Here is an 18,383-nt window from a genome sequence, read left to right as displayed (position 1 = left end):
TACATGTACCAAACATGATGAATAAAAAGGAACAATTCACTGGTCTCTTATAATGTACAGCTTACATAGGTCTCATTGTTAATTCTGGATAAGTAAAGAACACAGCAGGCAAAAAGGAACAAAACTCTTTCTTTGATTATTTTTGTCCCACGTGTGTGTTAGCCGCAGTAGATTAAAAAAAAGCTCCCTGACACTGGGCCTTGTTTTGAATCCCAACGTCCATCAATTTACCTATACAGAATATATCAAAGTAAAATAAAACAATTCATTCAGATCTGTCAGTTGATAAGGGATATCCTTAGCAAGTGAGGTGATGTAATCGACTTCCATACCTATTTCACTTCCTAAATACCATGCTCAGAGATGCCAAATTGCATATGTTGATTCAAATAGTGATGAAATTCTGTCTGTCAAAACTCAGTTATTGAACACCAAGCAAAGGTAAAGTCCTATTTAAAACAAAATCAGAGTGGTTTATTTCCTAAGTTTTTTTTCAAACTTGCACACGACAGTGACTGTTCATAAACTGACCCTGCGCCTTCTGAACAATCTTCTATTTATTTCTGTCAATTCCTTTCTATAAAAATGATATTTCAAGTCAAGTAACCCCACAGACATATTACTCGTCTGGGCATTAAAAGCCACTTAAGTCTTTTTGAAAAAAATAATTTCAGTTATGAGTCTATCCGAGTTGCCCTAATAGAGAAATGTATTATAGCTATTACAGAAACATAGTTGCAGGAAGATGAAAGTTAGGAACTAAACATTCAGGGATATGTGACCTTTCAAAAGGACAAGCAGGAAGCAAAAGTTGGTGAGGATGCTTTGTTAGTACGAGACTGAATAAGGACAATACCAAGAAATGACCTTGGATTGGAAGCTGTAGGATCCATGTGGGTCGAAGTAAGAAGTAACAAGGGGAAGAAGAGTCTGGTAGGAATAGTTGGGCAGAGTAGTACAATAGTCAGATACAAATTATAATGAGGGGATATAAAAAAGGCAGTATGTTATTTATTGTGACTTTAGTCTTTTCATAGATTAGGAAAATCAAATTGGCAGAGTTAGCCATGAGAAAGAATTCATTGTGAATTTGGGAGTTTCCGAGAACAACATGTTGTAGTTCCATCCGAGGATCAAGTTATTTTGGATCTAGTATGTATAATTTGGTAGGGTTAATAAATTATGTCAAGAGTAAAAGATACCCTTGGAAGCAGTGATTGCAACATAATAAAACTTAGCATTCCGTTTGAGAGATAGAATCCTGGGCTGGATAAAGTTGTGTTAAACTTATATACGAGTAATTACAAAAGAATGAGTCTACAGTTGGTTTGAGTGGACTGGGAGAGAAGAGTTTAGCCAGAAACACTGTTGAGGAACAGTGGCAGACATCTAAGAATATAGTTCATGACTCACAATAAAAATATTTCCCAATGAGAAAGAAGGATTCTAAGAAGGTGATTAAGCAACTATGGTTGTCCAAAGATATTAAGGATCAAGTTGAAAGAAAAAAGATACACAATGTAACAAAGTTCAGTGTAAAACAGAGGATTGAGAAAGTTTGTTTTTTAAAAAAAATGATGACCCCCAAAAAAAGAAAAAAATAAGCTTTAATGATAAACTAGAAAGCAATACCAAACCAGACATGAAGAATTTCTTTAATTATGAAGACAGGAAGAGCAAGGCAAAAATAAATTTAAACTCCTTAGAAAATGAGGCTGGGGAAATAATAACGGGGAACTAGGAAATGAACTATTTGAATAAAAACTTTGCATCAGTCTTCACAGTAGATGACAGCAATGGTATTCCAAAACTATAAATAATCAAGGAGCAAAAGGAAGAGAGGAAATATATGCAATAACCTGAAAGTGGCAGGATAGGTTATTAGGTAGTTCAGGAGGCAAATGAGACACTTGCCTTTATCACTCGTGCCTATGTTATAAGAGCAGGGATGTTGTGTTTGAGTTCTACGAAACTTTGGTTAGGCCACAGCTGGAGTACTGTGTGCAATTCTTGTAACCACACTACAGAAAGGATGTGATTGCACTGGAATTAATACAAAGAAAATTCATCAGAATGTTGTCTGAGATGGAGTAGTTTAGCTATGAAGAGAGGCTGGATAAGGTTGGGTTGTTTTCTTCTGAGCAGAGAAGACTAAGGATGGACCTGATTGAGATGTAAAAGATAATGAGGGGCATGGACATGATGAATAAGAATCATCATTTTTCCTTAGTTGAAGATTCAGTAACATAATTTTAAGGTGAAGGGCAGAACGCTTTGAGATATTTGGGGAAAATGTTTTTCACTAAGAGGATGGTGGGAATCTTGAATGTCTTGGAGAGTAGTAGAGGTGCAAACCTCAACCTTTAAAAAGTACATGGATGAGCACTTGAAATGTCATAACATTGAAGGCTGTGGGACAGGTGCTGGAAAGTGGGATTTGTGAAAGTAGGTCAATGCGTGTAGTCAGTTTGAATTCCACTGGGGTCTCTCAACCCCTGACCTCATTATAGCCTTGGTGAAAAATGGATAAAAGAGTTGTGAGGTGAGTGTGACTGCCCTATATGTAAGGGTGGGTTGGCCTAACTTTATGTTGCGAGAATGCAGCACTTCTTGTTATCATGTGTTTCTGCTTCATGGGTGTGTTCCACTCACAAGGGTTGGATGGTATAACAAAACAAATTCAACTTATAAAAGTCCCCAACTCAGCAAATCCTTCCCAACTACGTCAGGAAATAAAGCCTCAGTTTTGCATAATGTATGTTGCACTATGCTTCATTTTAACATGCAACTTCATTTTTACTGACAATACAATACTTTCTTTTCTGCATTCAGCTTCCAACTTCGATCAAGGTGCTTTGCATCAGTATCAGTAATTGAGTACCAGAGTAATTGTTTCTGACCCTGTGTCGTATTGCCCAGTAATTGTTAAGATCAGGCCAATGAGATTGGTTCTGCTGCTCAGTTTCATCATATTTCATGCTACCAACCAGAGTCAATTGGCATCACTGCATTAAGGTCACCACCACATTGTCCTGCAGCAAAATACAGGCAAATAATGCATGGGTGGCATTGTTATAACGGTATTACCATTATTCTGCCACAGTGTGGAGTGTAGCACGAGAAGCACTGCTGCTGCTGACCTTGTTAGACTTATATGACAAACAATCTTTAACTGAATCTATAAAGCTACCGTGTGCCCACATTTTCCCTGATAATAAAGAATGCAGGCGAGATATGACACAGGATGTAGTGTAAAGCTGTGACTAATAACACCAGATGCAGTAAACTACACACAAGGAGGATGGTATTCAATGATGGGGAGGTGCAGGTGTTGGACTGGAGTGGACAAAGTTAAAAGTCAAACAACACGAGATTATAGTGCAATAGGTTTATTTTGGGAGTACAATATATTGCATAAGTTGTCTGACACTATGATCTTCTGCTATAAATTCTGTGTCCTATGACTGCTCCAACAGCTACCTGACAAAAGTGTATACATAGAACATAGACCAGTACAGCACAGTACATGACCTTCGACCCTTGGTGTTGTGCTGGCCTTTTATACTGCTCTAAGATCAGACTAACCTGCATACCCTTCATTGTACTATCTTCCATGTGCCTTTCCAAGAGTTGCTTAGATGTCCCTAATGTATCTGACTCTACTCCCACTGCCGGCAGTGCATTCCATTCACTCACCACTCTCTGTGTAAAGAACCTACCTTTGTCATCTCCCCTAAACCTTCCTCCAATAATCTTAAAATTATGCTCCTTCGTGATAGACATTTCTTCCCTGGGAAAAAGTCTCTGGCTATGCACTCCATCTATGCCTCTCATCATCTTGTACATCGCTATTAAGTTACCTCTCATCCTTTTTTGTTCCAATGAGAAAAGTCCTAGCTCCCTCAACCTTTCTTCATAAGACATGCCCTCCAGTCCAGGCAGCATTCTGGTAAATCTCTTCTGCATCCTTTCTAAAACTTCCACATCTTTCCTATACTGAGGCGACCAGAACTTAACACAATATTTCAAGTGTGGCCTACCCAGAGCTGTAGCATAACCTCATGGCTCTTAAACACAATCACCCTGCTAATGAATGCCAACACACTGTATGCTTTTTTAACAACTCTATCAATTTGGGTGGCAGCTTTGAGGAGCTATGAACATGGACCCCAAAATTCCTCTGTTCCTCCACACTGCCAGGAATGCTGCCTTTACCCGTGTGATCTGCATTCAAACTTGACCTTCCAAAGTGAATCACTTCACCCTTTTCCAGGTTGAACTCCATCTGCTACTTGTCAGCCCAGTTCTGCATCCTGTCAATGTCCCGTTGCAACCTACAAAAGCCCTCCACACTATCCACCACTCCACCAACCTTTATGTCATCGGCAAACTTACTAATCCACCCTACCACTTCCTTATTCAAATTATTTATAAAAAATCACAAAGAGCAGAGGTCCTGGAACTGAGCCCTGTGGAGCACCATTGGTTACCAAGCTCCATGCTGAATACTTTCCATCTATGACCACCCTCTGTCTTCTATTGGCCAGCCAACTATGTATCTAGACAGTCAGATTTCCCTGTACCCCGTGCCTCCTTTCTGAATGAGCCTACCATGGGGAACCTTATCAAATGCCTTGCTAAAATCCATGTACAGAGTCGAGAGTGTGGTGCTGGAAAAGCACACCAGGTCAACAGCATCCGAGGAGTAGGAGAATCGATGTTTCAGATATAAGCCCTTCATCAGGAATCCAGATACGCCACATCCACTGCTCTACCTTCATCTATGTGTTTTGTCACATCCTCAAAGAATTCAGTAAGGTTCGTGAGGCATGACCTGCCCCTCACAAAACCATGCTGACTATCTCTAATCAAACTATGGTTTTCCAAGTAATCATAAATCCTGTCTCTCAGAGTCCTCTCCAATAATTTGCCCTTCACTGACATAAGACTGATTGGTCTGTAATTCCCAGGATTATCCCTATTCCCTTTTTTGAATGAAGGAATAACATTTGCCACCTTCAATCATTGTCACTACTCCAGTGGACAGTAAGGATGCAAAGATCATTGCCAAAGGCACAGCAATCTCTTCTCTCGCTTTCTGTAGTTACCTTGGGTATATCCTGTCTGGCCCAGGGCACTTACCTATCCTTATGTTTTTCAAAATTTTCAGCACATCCTCCTTCCTAACATCAACCTGTTCTGGCATATCGGTCTGTTTCGTGCTGCCATCAGAAACATCAAGGTCCCTCTCAATAGTCTAAATTAGAGTGGTGCTGGAAAAGCACAGCAGGTCAGGCAGCATCTGAGGAGCAGGAAAATCGATGTTTCGGGCAAAAGCCCTTCATCAGGAATGGAGGCAGGGAGCCTCCAGGGTGGAGAGATAAATGGGGAGAGGGGAGGGTGGGGCTGGGAAGAAGGTAGCAAAGCGTACAATAGGTGAATGGGGGTGGGGATGGAGGTGATAGGTCAGAGAGGAGGGTGGGGAAAGGTAACAGAGTATAATGGGTGAATGGAGGTGGGGATGAAGATGATAGGTCAGAGGGGAGGGTGGAACGGATGGGTGGGAGATTGGCGGATAGGACAGGCCACGAGGACGGTGCTGAGCTGCAAGTTTGGAACTAGGGTAAGGTGGAGGAAGGGTAAATGAGGAAACTGGTGAAGTCCACATTGATGCACTGGGGTTGAAGTGTTCTGAGGCAAAAGTTGAGTCTTCTTCCTCCAGGCGTTGGCTGGTGAGGAAGCGGCAGTGGAGGAGGCCCAGGACCTGCATGTCCTCGGCAGAGTGGGAGGGGGAGCTGAAATGTTGGGCCACAGGGCGCTGGGGTTGATTGGTGCGGATGTCCTGGAGATGTTCCCTAAAGCGTTCTGCGAGGAGGTGTCCAGTCTTCCCAATGTAGAGGAGACTGCATCGAGATCAACGGATAGAATAAATGAAATTGGTGAATGTACAGGTGAAACTTTGATGGATGTGGAAGGCTCCTTTGGGGCCTTGGATGGAGGTGAGGGAGGAGGTGTGAACGCAGGTCTTGCAATTCCTGCGGTGGCAGGGGAGTGTGCCAGGATGTGAAGGTGGGTTGTTGGGGGGGTGGGGGTGGACCTGACCAGGTAGTCACGGAGGGAATGGTTTTTGCAGAAGGCGGAAAGTGGTGGGGAGGGAAATACATTGCTGGTGGTGGGGTCTGTTTGGAGGTGGCAGAAATGTAGGCGGATGGTGCAGTTTATGCGAAGGTTGAGGTGAGGACCGGGGGGTTCTGTCCTTGTTATGGTTGGAGGGGTGGTGTTTGAGGGCGCAGGTGCGGGATGTGGATGAGATGCATTGGAGGGCATCTTCAACCACATGGTAAGGGAAATTGCGGTCTCTAAAGAAGGAGGCCATCTGGCCAGTCGGTGGGTTTGTAAAAAAATGTCAGTGTCATTAATGGAGATGGAGAGGTCCAGGAGGGGAGCGAGGTGTCAGAGATGTTCCCAGGTGAATTTAAGATTAGGGTGGAATGTATTGGTGAAGTTGATGAACTGGTCAACCTCCTTGCGGGAGCACGAGGTGGCGCCGATGCAGTAGTGAATACTGAAGCAAGGTATTCATTAAGGACCTCCCCTACCTCCTTCGACTCCAGGCATAAGTTCCCTCCGCTATCCCTGATCAGCCCTAACCTCATGCTGGCCATCCTCTTTTTTACAAACTGACATTTTTTACAAACCCACTGACTCCCACAGCTACCTGGATTACACCTCTTCCCACCCTACCTCCTGCAAAAATGCCATCCCGTATTCCCAATTCCTCAGCCTCCGCCGTATCTGCTCCCAGGAGGACCAATTCCTCACATAAGTGTCGAATGCCTTAGAGTTTTCCTTAATCCTACCTGCTAAAGTTTATCTCGTGCCCCTTCTAGCTCTCCGAAGTCCATTCTTCAGTTCCTTCCTGGCTACCTCGTAACCCTCTAAAGCCCTGTCTGATCCTTGCCTCCTCAACCTCAAGTAAGCTTCCTTCTTCTTCATCTTGAAGTAAGCTTCTTTCTTCCTCTTGTACATCCAAATAAACTGTTGGACCATAACCTGGTGTTGTGTGATTTTTACAGTTATTCAATGAGATAGTGCAAAGAAAAATACGTTAAAATTCAAAACAAATGGATCAAACAGAAAATCAGATTTCCAAATATTAGCTTATAGATAAATGAAGTCATAGAGTAACACAGCACGGGTACAGACCTTTCAGTCCAATTTGTCTATGCAAATTTCTCAAACTAAAACTAGTCCCACTTGCCTGCATTTGGACCCTATCCCTCTAAATCTTTCCTATTCATGTGCCAATCTAAATGTCTGAAAATCAATTTAGCATCCAGTTTCAATATTAATAGGTGACTAATTTTATAATTCACTTTAACAATGATCTATCACAGAATGTGACAAAGAGCTCAAAAACCCAGATAAGCCTTGGCTGAATGGATATTGTGGCTGGAGGATGAGCATGAATGTGGTTACAATGGATGAAAGAAACAAGGGTAGTGGGGAATAGATACATCTTGAATTACTGATTTAAATAGATGGATTATATGAGTCATTATCTTGTTTGAGTAGCCAAAACTGCAAAATTAATACTTGTCACCATTCAATCATTTCAGATGTTTATTTATTGTTATTGTTAGATATTCATTGTCACAAGACTAACTCAGACTGTAACTACACAAATAGAATTCTGAGACAGAAGATGCAATTGAAGTTTTCTGGAAACACAGTTCCTATACCTCACATTGACTTCCACTGCGGTCAACTTTATGTTAACTAGGTAGGAATGCCATTGACTGGATGTCTTTGAGTAAATGTATAACTGGAAAGAACAGCAAAAAGCAATTGGTGGTTCATTTAGTGGAATGGCATATTACCCATATTGGAGAATTGTATCAGTTTTAGTTATTGTGTCTGATGTCTAGTGTAGAGTATATGTTTTTATATTTGAAATGGATGCCATGAAATGCCTTTTATAGCAGTCAACAATAAACTAGGCCAAAGTGATGAAAATAGCAGAGAAACAGGAAGAGGTTGCCCATCCCACCTGTTTCAGTTTTTAATAATAACAGATACCTGAATACCTTCTTCCTTTTGCTGCTGGTAAAGCAGCTACATGTTGTGAACTGCATAACAGGAAACAAAGTAAATGGTAACATAATTTTTGTTCTATTTTTGCTTTCCTTTCTCCTTGATTACATGCATTACTCCTTTGATTGATTATATTTGTCAGATGTCATTGCTGAATGAATTTTGAATAGACATTGGCAGTATTTTATATTTACAGGATAATTTGTCTGGAATTTGCAGGACCCATTTGTCAGACAGCTGGTAAAACTTGAAAAAATGAAATTTAATGACATCATATACGAACCCTCCATTAAGATCACAAATGGAGAAAGTGAAGACTGCAGATGCTGGAGATCAGAGTCGAAGGGTGTGGTGCTGGAAAAGCACAGCAGGTCAGGCAGCATCTGAGGAGCAGGAAAGTCGATAAAGAAATGATGTTTCGAGCATAAGCTCTTCATCAGGCATGAGAAGGTGGCCCAAGGGGGCTGAGAGATAAATGGGAGGGATTGTGATAGGTGGGTCAAAGTGGGGGTGAAGGTTATAGGTTGGAGAGGAAGGTGGAGCAAACGGGTGGGAAGGAAGATGGACAGATAGGACGGTTCAAGAGTGTGGTGCCAAGTTGGAAGGTTGGATCTGGGATACGGTATGGGAAGAGGAAATGAGGAACCTGGTGAATTCCACATTGATCCCTTGTAGTTGGAGGGTCCCAAGGTGGAAGATGATGCATTCTTCCTCCAGGCGTCAGGCGGCTAGAGTTTGATGGTGGAGGAGGCCCAGGTCTTGCATGTCCTTGGGGGAGTGGGAAGGGAAATTAAAGTTTCTCAGTTGCAAAGAAAAAATGTTTCGAGCATATGCTCTTCATCAAGAATGAGGGGGTGGCCTAAGGGACTGAGAAACACAGCATCTGCCCCATTCCTGACTGGTATTTTCTCTTTAACAGCTGCAGAGAATGAGATGGAAGTATTCTTTAAAAAAAAGGTTAAAGTTTCAAATACTTAAATAAATGTGAATATACACTCCAAAATCCATCTGATCTTCAGTACTTTTGAAGGTCCTATCATTCACGGTGTAACCTCTTGCTTTGTTAGCCCTCACCATGTAACATCATACTTTATTGGGTTGAATTCCATTTATCACTCGTCTGATTACCTGACTAGTCCATTGTAGTGTCGTCACCACCACTGTAATGTAGGAAGTACTGCAGCCAATTTGTGCAAACAAGCTCTCAAAACCAGTAAAATAATAATGACCAAAAAGTCACAATCCTGAGAGAATTTCAGGATTTCAACCCAGCGACAATAAAGGAATGGTGACATGTTTCCCTGTCAGGGTAGTGAGTCACTTGGAGGGGAACGTGAAGTTGGGTGGTGTTCCCATGTATCTGCTGTACTGGTTCTTCCAGATGAAAGTGGTCATGGGTTTGGAAGATGCTGTCTAAGGATCTTTGATGAATTTCTGCAGTGCATTTTGTAGATAATACACACTGCTGCTACTCAATGGCTATGGTGGAGGGAATGGATGCTTGTGGATGTAGTGCCAATCAAACTGGCTGCTTTGTCCTGGATGGTGTAAGCTTCTTGAGTGTTGTTGGTGCTGCACTCAGCCAGGAAAGTGGGGAGTATTCCATTACACTCCTGACTTGTGCCTTGTAGCTGATGTTAGACTTTGGGGAGTCAAGAGGTGAGTTAGTCACTGCAATGTTCCTAGCCTCTAACCTGCTCTTGTCACCACTGTGTTTATGTGATTAGATTAGATTAGACTAATTACAATATGGAAACAGGCCCTTCAGCCCAACAAGTCCACACTGAACCTCCGAAGAGCAACCCACCCAGACCCATTCCCTTACATTTATCCCTTCACCTAACACTACGGGCAATTTAGCATGGCCAATTCACCTAACCTGCACATTTTTGGACTGTGGGAGGAAACCTGAGCACCCCAGAGGAAACCCACGCAGGCACGGGGAGAATATACAAATTCCACACAGGCAACAGTTGCCTGAGTCGGGAATTGAACCTGGGTCTCTGGCAGTAGTGCTAACCACTGTGTCACTGTTCCGCTCACAGTTAGATTAGATTGCTTACAGTATGCAAACAGGTGCTTTAGCCCAACAAGTCTACACAATCGCTCCAAAGAGTAACCCACTCAGACCCATTCCCTGACTAATACACCTAACACAATGGGAAACTTAGCATGGCCAATTCACCTGACCTGCACATCTTTGGATTGTGGGAGGAAACCGGAGCACCTGAAGGAAACCCACACAGATACGGGGAGAGCATGCAAACTCCACACAGACAGTTACCTGAGGCAGGGATCAGACCTGGGTCTCTGGTGCTCTGAGACAGCAGTGCTAGCCACTGAGCCAGCAGTGCTAGCCACTGAGCCACCATGCCGCCCCATGGTGAGTCCAGTTGAGTTTCTGGTCAATGATAACCACCAGAATGTTGATAGTGGGGGATTCAGTGATGGTAACACTATTGAATGTCAAGGGTCAGTGGTTAGATTGTCTCTTATTAATTATGGTCATAGCCTGGCATTTGTGTGCATGAAAGTTACTTGTCAGCTCAAGCCTGGATATTGTCTAAATCTTGTTGCATTTGAATTCGAATTGCTTCAGTATCTGAGGAGCTGGAATGGTGTTGAACATTATGCAATCAGCGAACATCCCCATTTCTGACCTTATGTTGGAGGGAAGGTAAATGATGAGGCAATTGAAGATGATTGAGCCGAGTACACTACCCTGAGGAACTCCTGCAGAGGTATCCTGGAGCTGAGCTGACTGACTTCCAACAACCATGGCCATCTTCCTGTGTGCCAGGTATGACTCCAACCAGCTGAGAGTTTACCCCCTGATACCCATTGATTCCAGTTTTGCGAGGGCTCCTTGATGCCACACTTTGTTGAATTCAGCCTTGATGTCAAGGACTGTCACTCACCATACCTCCGGAATTCAGCAATTTTGTCTGTGTTTGGACTAAGGCTGTAATGAGGTCAGGAGCTGAGTGGCCCTGGAGGCAGCCAAACTGGGCATCACTGAGCAGGTTATTGCTGAGGAGGTGCTGATTGATAGCAATGTTGATGACACCTTCCATCACTTTGATAATGATCGACAGTAAACTGATGAAGTGTAGTTGGCTGGGTTGGATTTGTCCTGTTTTTTATGTAGAGGATATACCTGGGCAATTTTTCACATTGTTGGATAGGTGCTAGTGTTGTAGTTGTACTGGAAGAGCTTGGCTAGCGGAGCGGTATGTTCTGGAGCACGGGCCTGCAGTACTATTACCGGAATGTTGTCAGGACCAGTAATTGTTGCAGTATCCAGTGTCTCCAACAGTTTTTTGATATCACTTTAACCTTTTAAAATTCTCAAACTCTTACGCACATGGAGACTCACACAAAAGACTCTGACAATATTTAGATGTTGAGTGGAGGGACAAACCATTGTTAGAAGAATATGGAATCACAAAACAAGATGAATTGGTTTCACCATCCTTAGGTCTTTGACTTGATGTTAACTGCATAGCAATGATTAGTCTTTAATTCACGAGTAATTTGGTTAGACCATGGATCTTTCTGTTATCTTTGGGTTTTCGTGTTATTTCTTTCAACATTTCTAAACATAGTTTCCTTGCTCTTTTGCCATTGGAACATTGGAAAGATCAACATTACAGAGAAGGGGGAAAGAGAAAGATCAACATAGCTTCTGGAAGTCTCTTTACTTCTCTCTGTTTCACTCCCCTCACAGAGTTTGTATTAAACTGCTATCTGACCAATCAAAGGAGTATGGCTATACAGTCATAGAGTCATACAGCATAGAAACATGCCCTTTGGCCCATCATGTCTAAGCTGACCAACAAACACCAAGCTACACCAATCCCATTTACCTACACTTTGTCTATAGCCTACTATGTCCTGGCTTATGTTGAGCTCTCCTGAACCCATAACCAATGGTGCCAATTTGTCTGGACTCAATGTCCCCAAAACGTAGCATTGTTTTGTGCACACCAGTTAACTTCACTTATTTTACCAAAATCACAAACAAATCGTTCTATTCTCCACTTTTGAAAGGAGTGCCCAGTTTTCTCATTTTCACTCTATAGTCCAGAAAATATCAAAGTATGTTTTTTTTAGAATTGGCTGTGAGTTTAACTTCCACCTGTACTCCCTTAAATATTGAGATTTAAGCCTGGCATGTTTGGTAATATCAGCAGATAGTTATCACATTTGTTTTCTTCTCCCTGCTATTCTAATGGTAAAATTAACCTGTTTCAGATTGGCATTGTCATTAAAATAGTAGTTAAACATCAAACTTATTACGTTCTTGAAATAACTACACAGAGACTGGTATCCCATCACAAAGTCACCCTTTGTTTATATGTGTATAGTATACTGGCTGTGTCCAGCCAGCTCAAAAGTCAGTCCCGGAAGTCAGGAGACTCTCTGAATTCCCTGTTTATATATTTTTTGAGTCAGTTCTCAACTGAGGAGATTGTAATCTTCTGGTTATATATTTTTTTCCTTAAAACTCCCCCACGCTACTACCAAACAGCCGTAGTGCTTACTTCTCCCCACCACCCATGTTGTGTGCGTCCAGGTGCAGGACACAGTGAAGAAATATTGGGTGCAGAAAACTTTGTTTCACCATCAGGAAGGAGAAAAAACCTGAGTGGCCAGTGACAAGGAGTGCCCTTCTCATCGAGGGCAATGCCTATGTAAATGAAAAAAAAATGAAGAGGAAGGTAGGGATTAAATCAAAATAGAGTTGGAGGGAGAAATAAAGCACTCCACACCCCAGTGTGCCCACCTCTCCCTGAAAATCTCCTATTAATATTGGTCAGCTAGGGCTACCCGATTGGCCCAGGTTAACAACCCAAATCAAGGATCTCATAGTCAATAAGATCCAGCTTTGTCCAATCACTACAGTTCTGTACACAATTATTACAAACAGTAATTCCAAAATATATTTTTTCATAAATATTCATCCAGAGTGTAACCAGCAATCCATTATGAATACTACTGTCATGAAGATAGTTTGTTTTTAAGTCTTCCATTCCCTTCTGCTCTTAAAGCTCTAACAGAAATACACATTTGGGGAAGTTTAAATCCAGTTTCTGATAAGCAAGTCTATTGTTCAAAGATGATCATATTTCAAAATTAGTTGCCATTAAAGTGATGACATCCTGTTGCCTTAAACATGAGTCTGAGAAAATTTCTTCAATGTTATTGCATGTGTAATTATGGACGTTTTGGGAATCCTTAGAATAGCATTAAAATACTGGGGCTTTGAAATTTTGCATAGATCCTTGCCACAAAACCTTCTTATTGATATTAGCCTATGTTATTGATACAATGTGGAAAGAATTTCCAACCAAATCCTTTGTCAGAAGATAATTTGGATGTTGACAAATGGTAAACATTTATACATTGTATTTAATAGCTATCTGAGATAATCTTGTGATACAACCAGGCTTGACTAAGTAAATGCAAATATTGCCAGTTTTATTCCCAATAACATGATTCCATAAAATTGTGAAAAAGAAAAAACAGTGCAACTGGTCATGGAGCAGAAATAAATACACCCCTGTATTGCCACTGTAGATCAGTAGCTTCCTTGAGACTTTAAGCGCCAACACTAATTAACATGAAATTCCTGTAGTAAATGTTATACAGGAGTCTCTGTCGTCTAGGACTGCAAGACTTAAAGGATGTGAGAGTAAGTATTTTTTCCTGATTGAGGATGCAGCTGTGCTAAGCTTTGCTTTATCCTTGTATGAAAGAGAAATTCAGATACTTAGAAGTCATAACAGACATTACTAATGTTTGCTGATAAGGAAGCATTTTTACTATTGTTATTTTAGCTTGTCCTTCCTCTTCTGAAGGACTCTATGCAACACATTGTATTCTTATTTGCTGGCCTTATCCATTACTTACATCATTTATATTTAATGTGGAGGTGCTTGTGTTGGACTAGAGTGGACAAAGTTAAAAGTCATACAGCACCAGGTTATAGTCCAATAAGTTTATTAGAAAGTACAAGCTTTCGGAGTGCTGCTCCTTCGTCAGGTCGCTCGTGGGGCAGGATCATAGGACACAGAATCTATAGTAAAAGATCAAAGTGTCATTCAACTGATGCAATGTATTGAATAAACCTAGATTGCTGTTAGGTATTTAGTCACTTAGAATGGGGATGCAGGGTTCAATTAATTAATATGTAAATCCCAGAACTTCTTTCACCTCACAGTCCTGAGATAACTTAAGGTTTTATCAGTATGAGAAAAGGTGACATCTCAGCTCAGACAGGCTGATAGCCAAGTTCAGTACCCATGAGGATGGCCTCAACAGGGATCTGGGTTCATGTCACACTACAGGTGACCCCACTGCACTACATTCTCACATACACACACTCACGCACAAGCACACATATGCACATGCTCCTAGACATGATGACACACACACTCACTCGGAACCTCTCTCACACACATGCCCTCTCCCTCACACACACACTCACACTCACGCACACCCTCTCACAGACATATATTCTGTTATACTCACACACACACTCTATCAAGCATGCATGCACACTTTCTCCCTCTCACACACCAAACACACACACATACACGCGCACACACACTCTCTCTGTCTCCCTCACATGCACACACACACATATAAATCGATGGGAGTGAATTTGCATTTACAGATACATTCTATTTTATTCAAAAAGCATACAATCTGTAGTCAGTCCATGAGACAGTTAATAAATTCCTACTTTGGAAATAGAACCAGACAGATTCTAACCTCACACCTTTAATGCATTGTCTAAGCTGAGATGTCATGTTTTCTTGAGACCAATAAAACCTTAAGTTGTCTTGAGACTGTTGGATTAGTAATGTTTAGGTATGATTATTTACTAGTGGAGCAAATCATGATATGGAATCTGTGTAGGTGGCGATATGAAATATCAAGGGGCAGAAAACATCAGTGAATTTGTCTATAGCACCCCAAACAGTGACAGAGATGTAAGGGAAGGAATTAAAGAGGAGATTAGCGTTTCATGCAATGAAGGTACAACTATAATCATGAGTGGTTTTAATCTGCATATAGATTGAAAAATCCAAACTAGAATTAATACTGTGGAGGAAGACTTCTTGAAGTGTATATATGATGGTTTCTTAGAATTGTGAAATAAGAAAGGATGAATGAACAAGAATATACAAAAAAGCAAAGAACTGCAGATGCTGAAGATCTCAAATTGCTGGAGATACTGAGTAGTTCTGGAGACAAAGCAGAATCAGTATTTCAAGTCCAGTGACCCTCCTTCACAATTAACAATTTTGTTGTGCAGGATCCACTGCAGAAGAGCAACCATTCAGGGAAGGCAGTGATGTAATGGTAATGTCACTGAACTAGTAATCCAGATCCCCAGGCCATTGTTCTGAGGAAACATGGTTTGAACCTCACCTCAGATGGTGAAATCTGAATTTAATAAACTCTGGAATAAAGAGCTGGCCTAAAGGCAACATGTAAGCACTGTTGATTATCGTAGAAATACATCTGGTTCAGGAAATCTGCTGTCCTTATCTGCCTAGCATGCAGGTGACCCTAGGCCCACAGCAATGTGGTTGTCTGTTAACTGTGCCCCTGGAAAATTAGAGATAGGAAATAAATCCACATCCCATGAATAAAAAGCAATGATAGAAGTACTCTTTAAGATGGAGAGTGAAGAAGGTGGATCAGAAACTATCCTGAATCTAAAGGGAAATGTGAGGGTATAAGGTGCAAATTGGCAAGAATGGTTTGGGAAACTTTACTAAAAGATAGGCGATAAGTAATATTTAAAGAACATTGCATGAATTAAAACAATTATTCATTTCCAGCTGGCGCAAAAATAAAAGTTAAATTGTGGCTCAATCATGGCTTTTTAAAAATTCATTCGCAGGATGAGGGTTTTGCTGGCTATGCTAGTATTTATTGCCTATCCCAGAGGGTAGTTAAGAGTCAACCACATTGCTGTGGGTCTGGAGTCACATGTAGTGCAGATCAAGTAAGGATGCAGTTTCCTTCCCTACAGGACATTAGTGAACCAGATTTTTATTGAATTTAAATTCCACCGTCTGCCGTGGCAGGATTTGAATTCAGGTCCCCAGAATGCTACTGGCTCTCTGGATTAATAGTCCAGTGGTAATAACACTAGGCCATCTCCTTCCCTTTGGGAGGCTTAGAAACAAAATTATGGATTATATTAGATCCGACTCGGATGCATACAAAACTGCAAGAAGAAGCTGCAAGCCTGAGGACTGATGGCAGTTTGGAATTTAGTAAAAGAGAACAAAAAGATTGATCAAGAGGGGGAAATTGAATATTAAAGTAAAATTGTAGGTGGCATAAAACTTCTATAAACATCTGAGGAGAAAAAGATTTGTGAGACAAATGTGGGTGCATTAGAACCTGAAATAGGGGAAATTATAATGTGGATCAAAAAAAAGCAGAATAATTAAATATATATTTTGGTTCTATCTTCACAAAAGAGGGCACAAATAATTACTCGGAAATGTTAGGGAACTAAGGATCTAGTGAGAGGGAGTAATTGAATAAAATCAGTATTAGTAACAAAATTGTGCTGGAGGAATTAACAGGCTTAAAGCCTGACAATTGGCATCCCACAATATTGAAGGTAGTGACTTTGGAAATATAGGATGCATTGATGGTCATCTTCCAAAATTTTATAGAATCTTACGGATTGGAAGGTGGCAAATGTATCCCTTTAGAAAGAAAAGAAGAGTGAAAAGTTAAGACTTACAGACCAGTTAGCCTAACTTCAATAGTGGGAAAATACTACAGTATTTTAAAAAATATGGTAACAGAACATGTGGAATAATAGGATTAGACAAAGTGAGCATGTATATTAAAGAGAAAAGGTGTCTTTGTACACCAGTTAATGGAAATAAATTGGTAGGTGCAGCAAACAATGAGAAAGTCAATGGTTTGTTAGCCTTTATTGTAAGAGTATTTGAATTTAAATGTAGGTATGTCTTACTGCAGTTATACAGGACCTTTCTGAGATCACACCTGGAGTATTGCATGCAATTTTGGTCTTCCTACCCAAGAAAGGATAAACATGTCACAGAAGGAGTGCAGCAAAGGTTCACGAGGCTGATACCTGGAATGGCAGGACTATTGTACGAGGAGAAATTGGTTCGACTAAGCCTGTGTTCACGTGCGTTTGCAAGAACGTGAGGGGAATTGATTGAAGTGTATAAAATTCTAACAGGGCCAGACAGATTAGTTACGAAAGGATTTTCCCCCTGGTTGAGACATCTAGAACGAGGGTCATACTCTCAGAATACAGGCTAAACCATTCAGGACTGAAATGAGAAAACGTTTCTTCACTCAAAGGATGGTCAGCCTGTAGAATTTGCTACCATGGAAGTAAGAAACACTAGGAGCAGTAGTAAGCAATTCAGCCCCTTGAGCCTGCTCCGCCATTTAATACAATCATGGCTGATCTCATCTCCCGCCTCAACTCCACTTTCCTGCTGCTCCATGTAACCCTTCAGTGCATTACTAATTAAAAATCTGTCTAAAACCTCCTTAAATTTACTCAATGTATCAGCATCTCCTACATTCTAAGTTGGTGAATTCAACATCATCATGACTATTTGAGAGAAGTGATTTCTTTTCATCTCTTGTTTAAATCTGATACCTGTAATAGAACATAGAAAAGTACACCACAGAACAGGCCCTTAGGCCCACAATGTTGTGCCGAGACTTAATCCTAATGTAAAATATAGTAACTTAACCTATGCACCCTTCAATGCATGTCCAGCAGTTGCTTAAATGTCCCCAGTGACTTCGCTACCACTACCTCAGCGGGCAACGCATTCCATGCATTCACAACTCTCTACATAAAGAACCTACCTCTGATGTGTCCTTTATACCTTCCTCCTACTATCTTCAAACTATGACTTCTCATACCAGTTAATCCTGCCCTGGGGAAACGTCTCTGGCTATTGATTCTATCTATTCCTCTCATTATTTTGTACACCTTGATCAGGTCTCTTCTCTTCCTCCTTCTCTCCAGAGAGAAAAGTCCGAGCTTATTCAACCTTTCTTCATAAGGCAAACCCTCCGGTCAAGGCAGTATCCTAGATGACCTTTTTTGCACCCTCTCCAAAGCCCCTGTATCATTCCTACAGTAGGGCGACCAGAACTGGACACAATATTTCAAGTGTGGTCTCACCAGGGAACTGCAGCAAAACCTTGCGGTCTTAAACTCGATACCCCTGTTAATGAAAGCCAAAACACCATAT

The 18,383-nt window shown here is 41.2% G+C and overlaps 2 long non-coding RNA genes across 6 annotated transcripts in view; one reads left to right on the top strand and one right to left on the bottom strand.

Annotated features, from left to right (window-relative positions):
* Positions 1–18,383, top strand: part of LOC122552308 (uncharacterized) — a 215,346-nt gene that overhangs the window by 67,728 nt on the left and 129,235 nt on the right. The window contains exon 1 of one of the 4 annotated variants that reach the window (XR_015754508.1): positions 8,106–8,155. The exons of 1 other annotated variant lie outside the window; for it this stretch is intronic. This is a non-coding gene — a long non-coding RNA (uncharacterized LOC122552308). Of the gene's footprint in view, positions 1–8,105; positions 8,156–8,390; positions 8,466–10,826; positions 10,895–18,383 lie in introns of those variants that run through there. 2 more of the 4 variants (XR_015754511.1, XR_015754510.1) reach the window with 2 other exon arrangements.
* Positions 14,081–18,383, bottom strand: part of LOC122552315 (uncharacterized) — a 36,173-nt gene continuing 31,870 nt past the window's right edge. For both annotated transcript variants that reach the window (XR_015754512.1, XR_015754513.1), the window contains one exon: positions 14,081–14,173. This is a non-coding gene — a long non-coding RNA (uncharacterized LOC122552315). The remainder of the gene's footprint in view (positions 14,174–18,383) is intronic.

Source organism: Chiloscyllium plagiosum, unplaced genomic scaffold, assembly GCF_037043375.1.
Source record: "Chiloscyllium plagiosum isolate Xiang-an unplaced genomic scaffold, Cpla_swu_hap1 HiC_scaffold_45, whole genome shotgun sequence".
Lineage (NCBI taxonomy): Eukaryota > Metazoa > Chordata > Chondrichthyes > Orectolobiformes > Hemiscylliidae > Chiloscyllium > Chiloscyllium plagiosum.
This window is presented reverse-complemented; position numbering and strand designations above follow the sequence as displayed.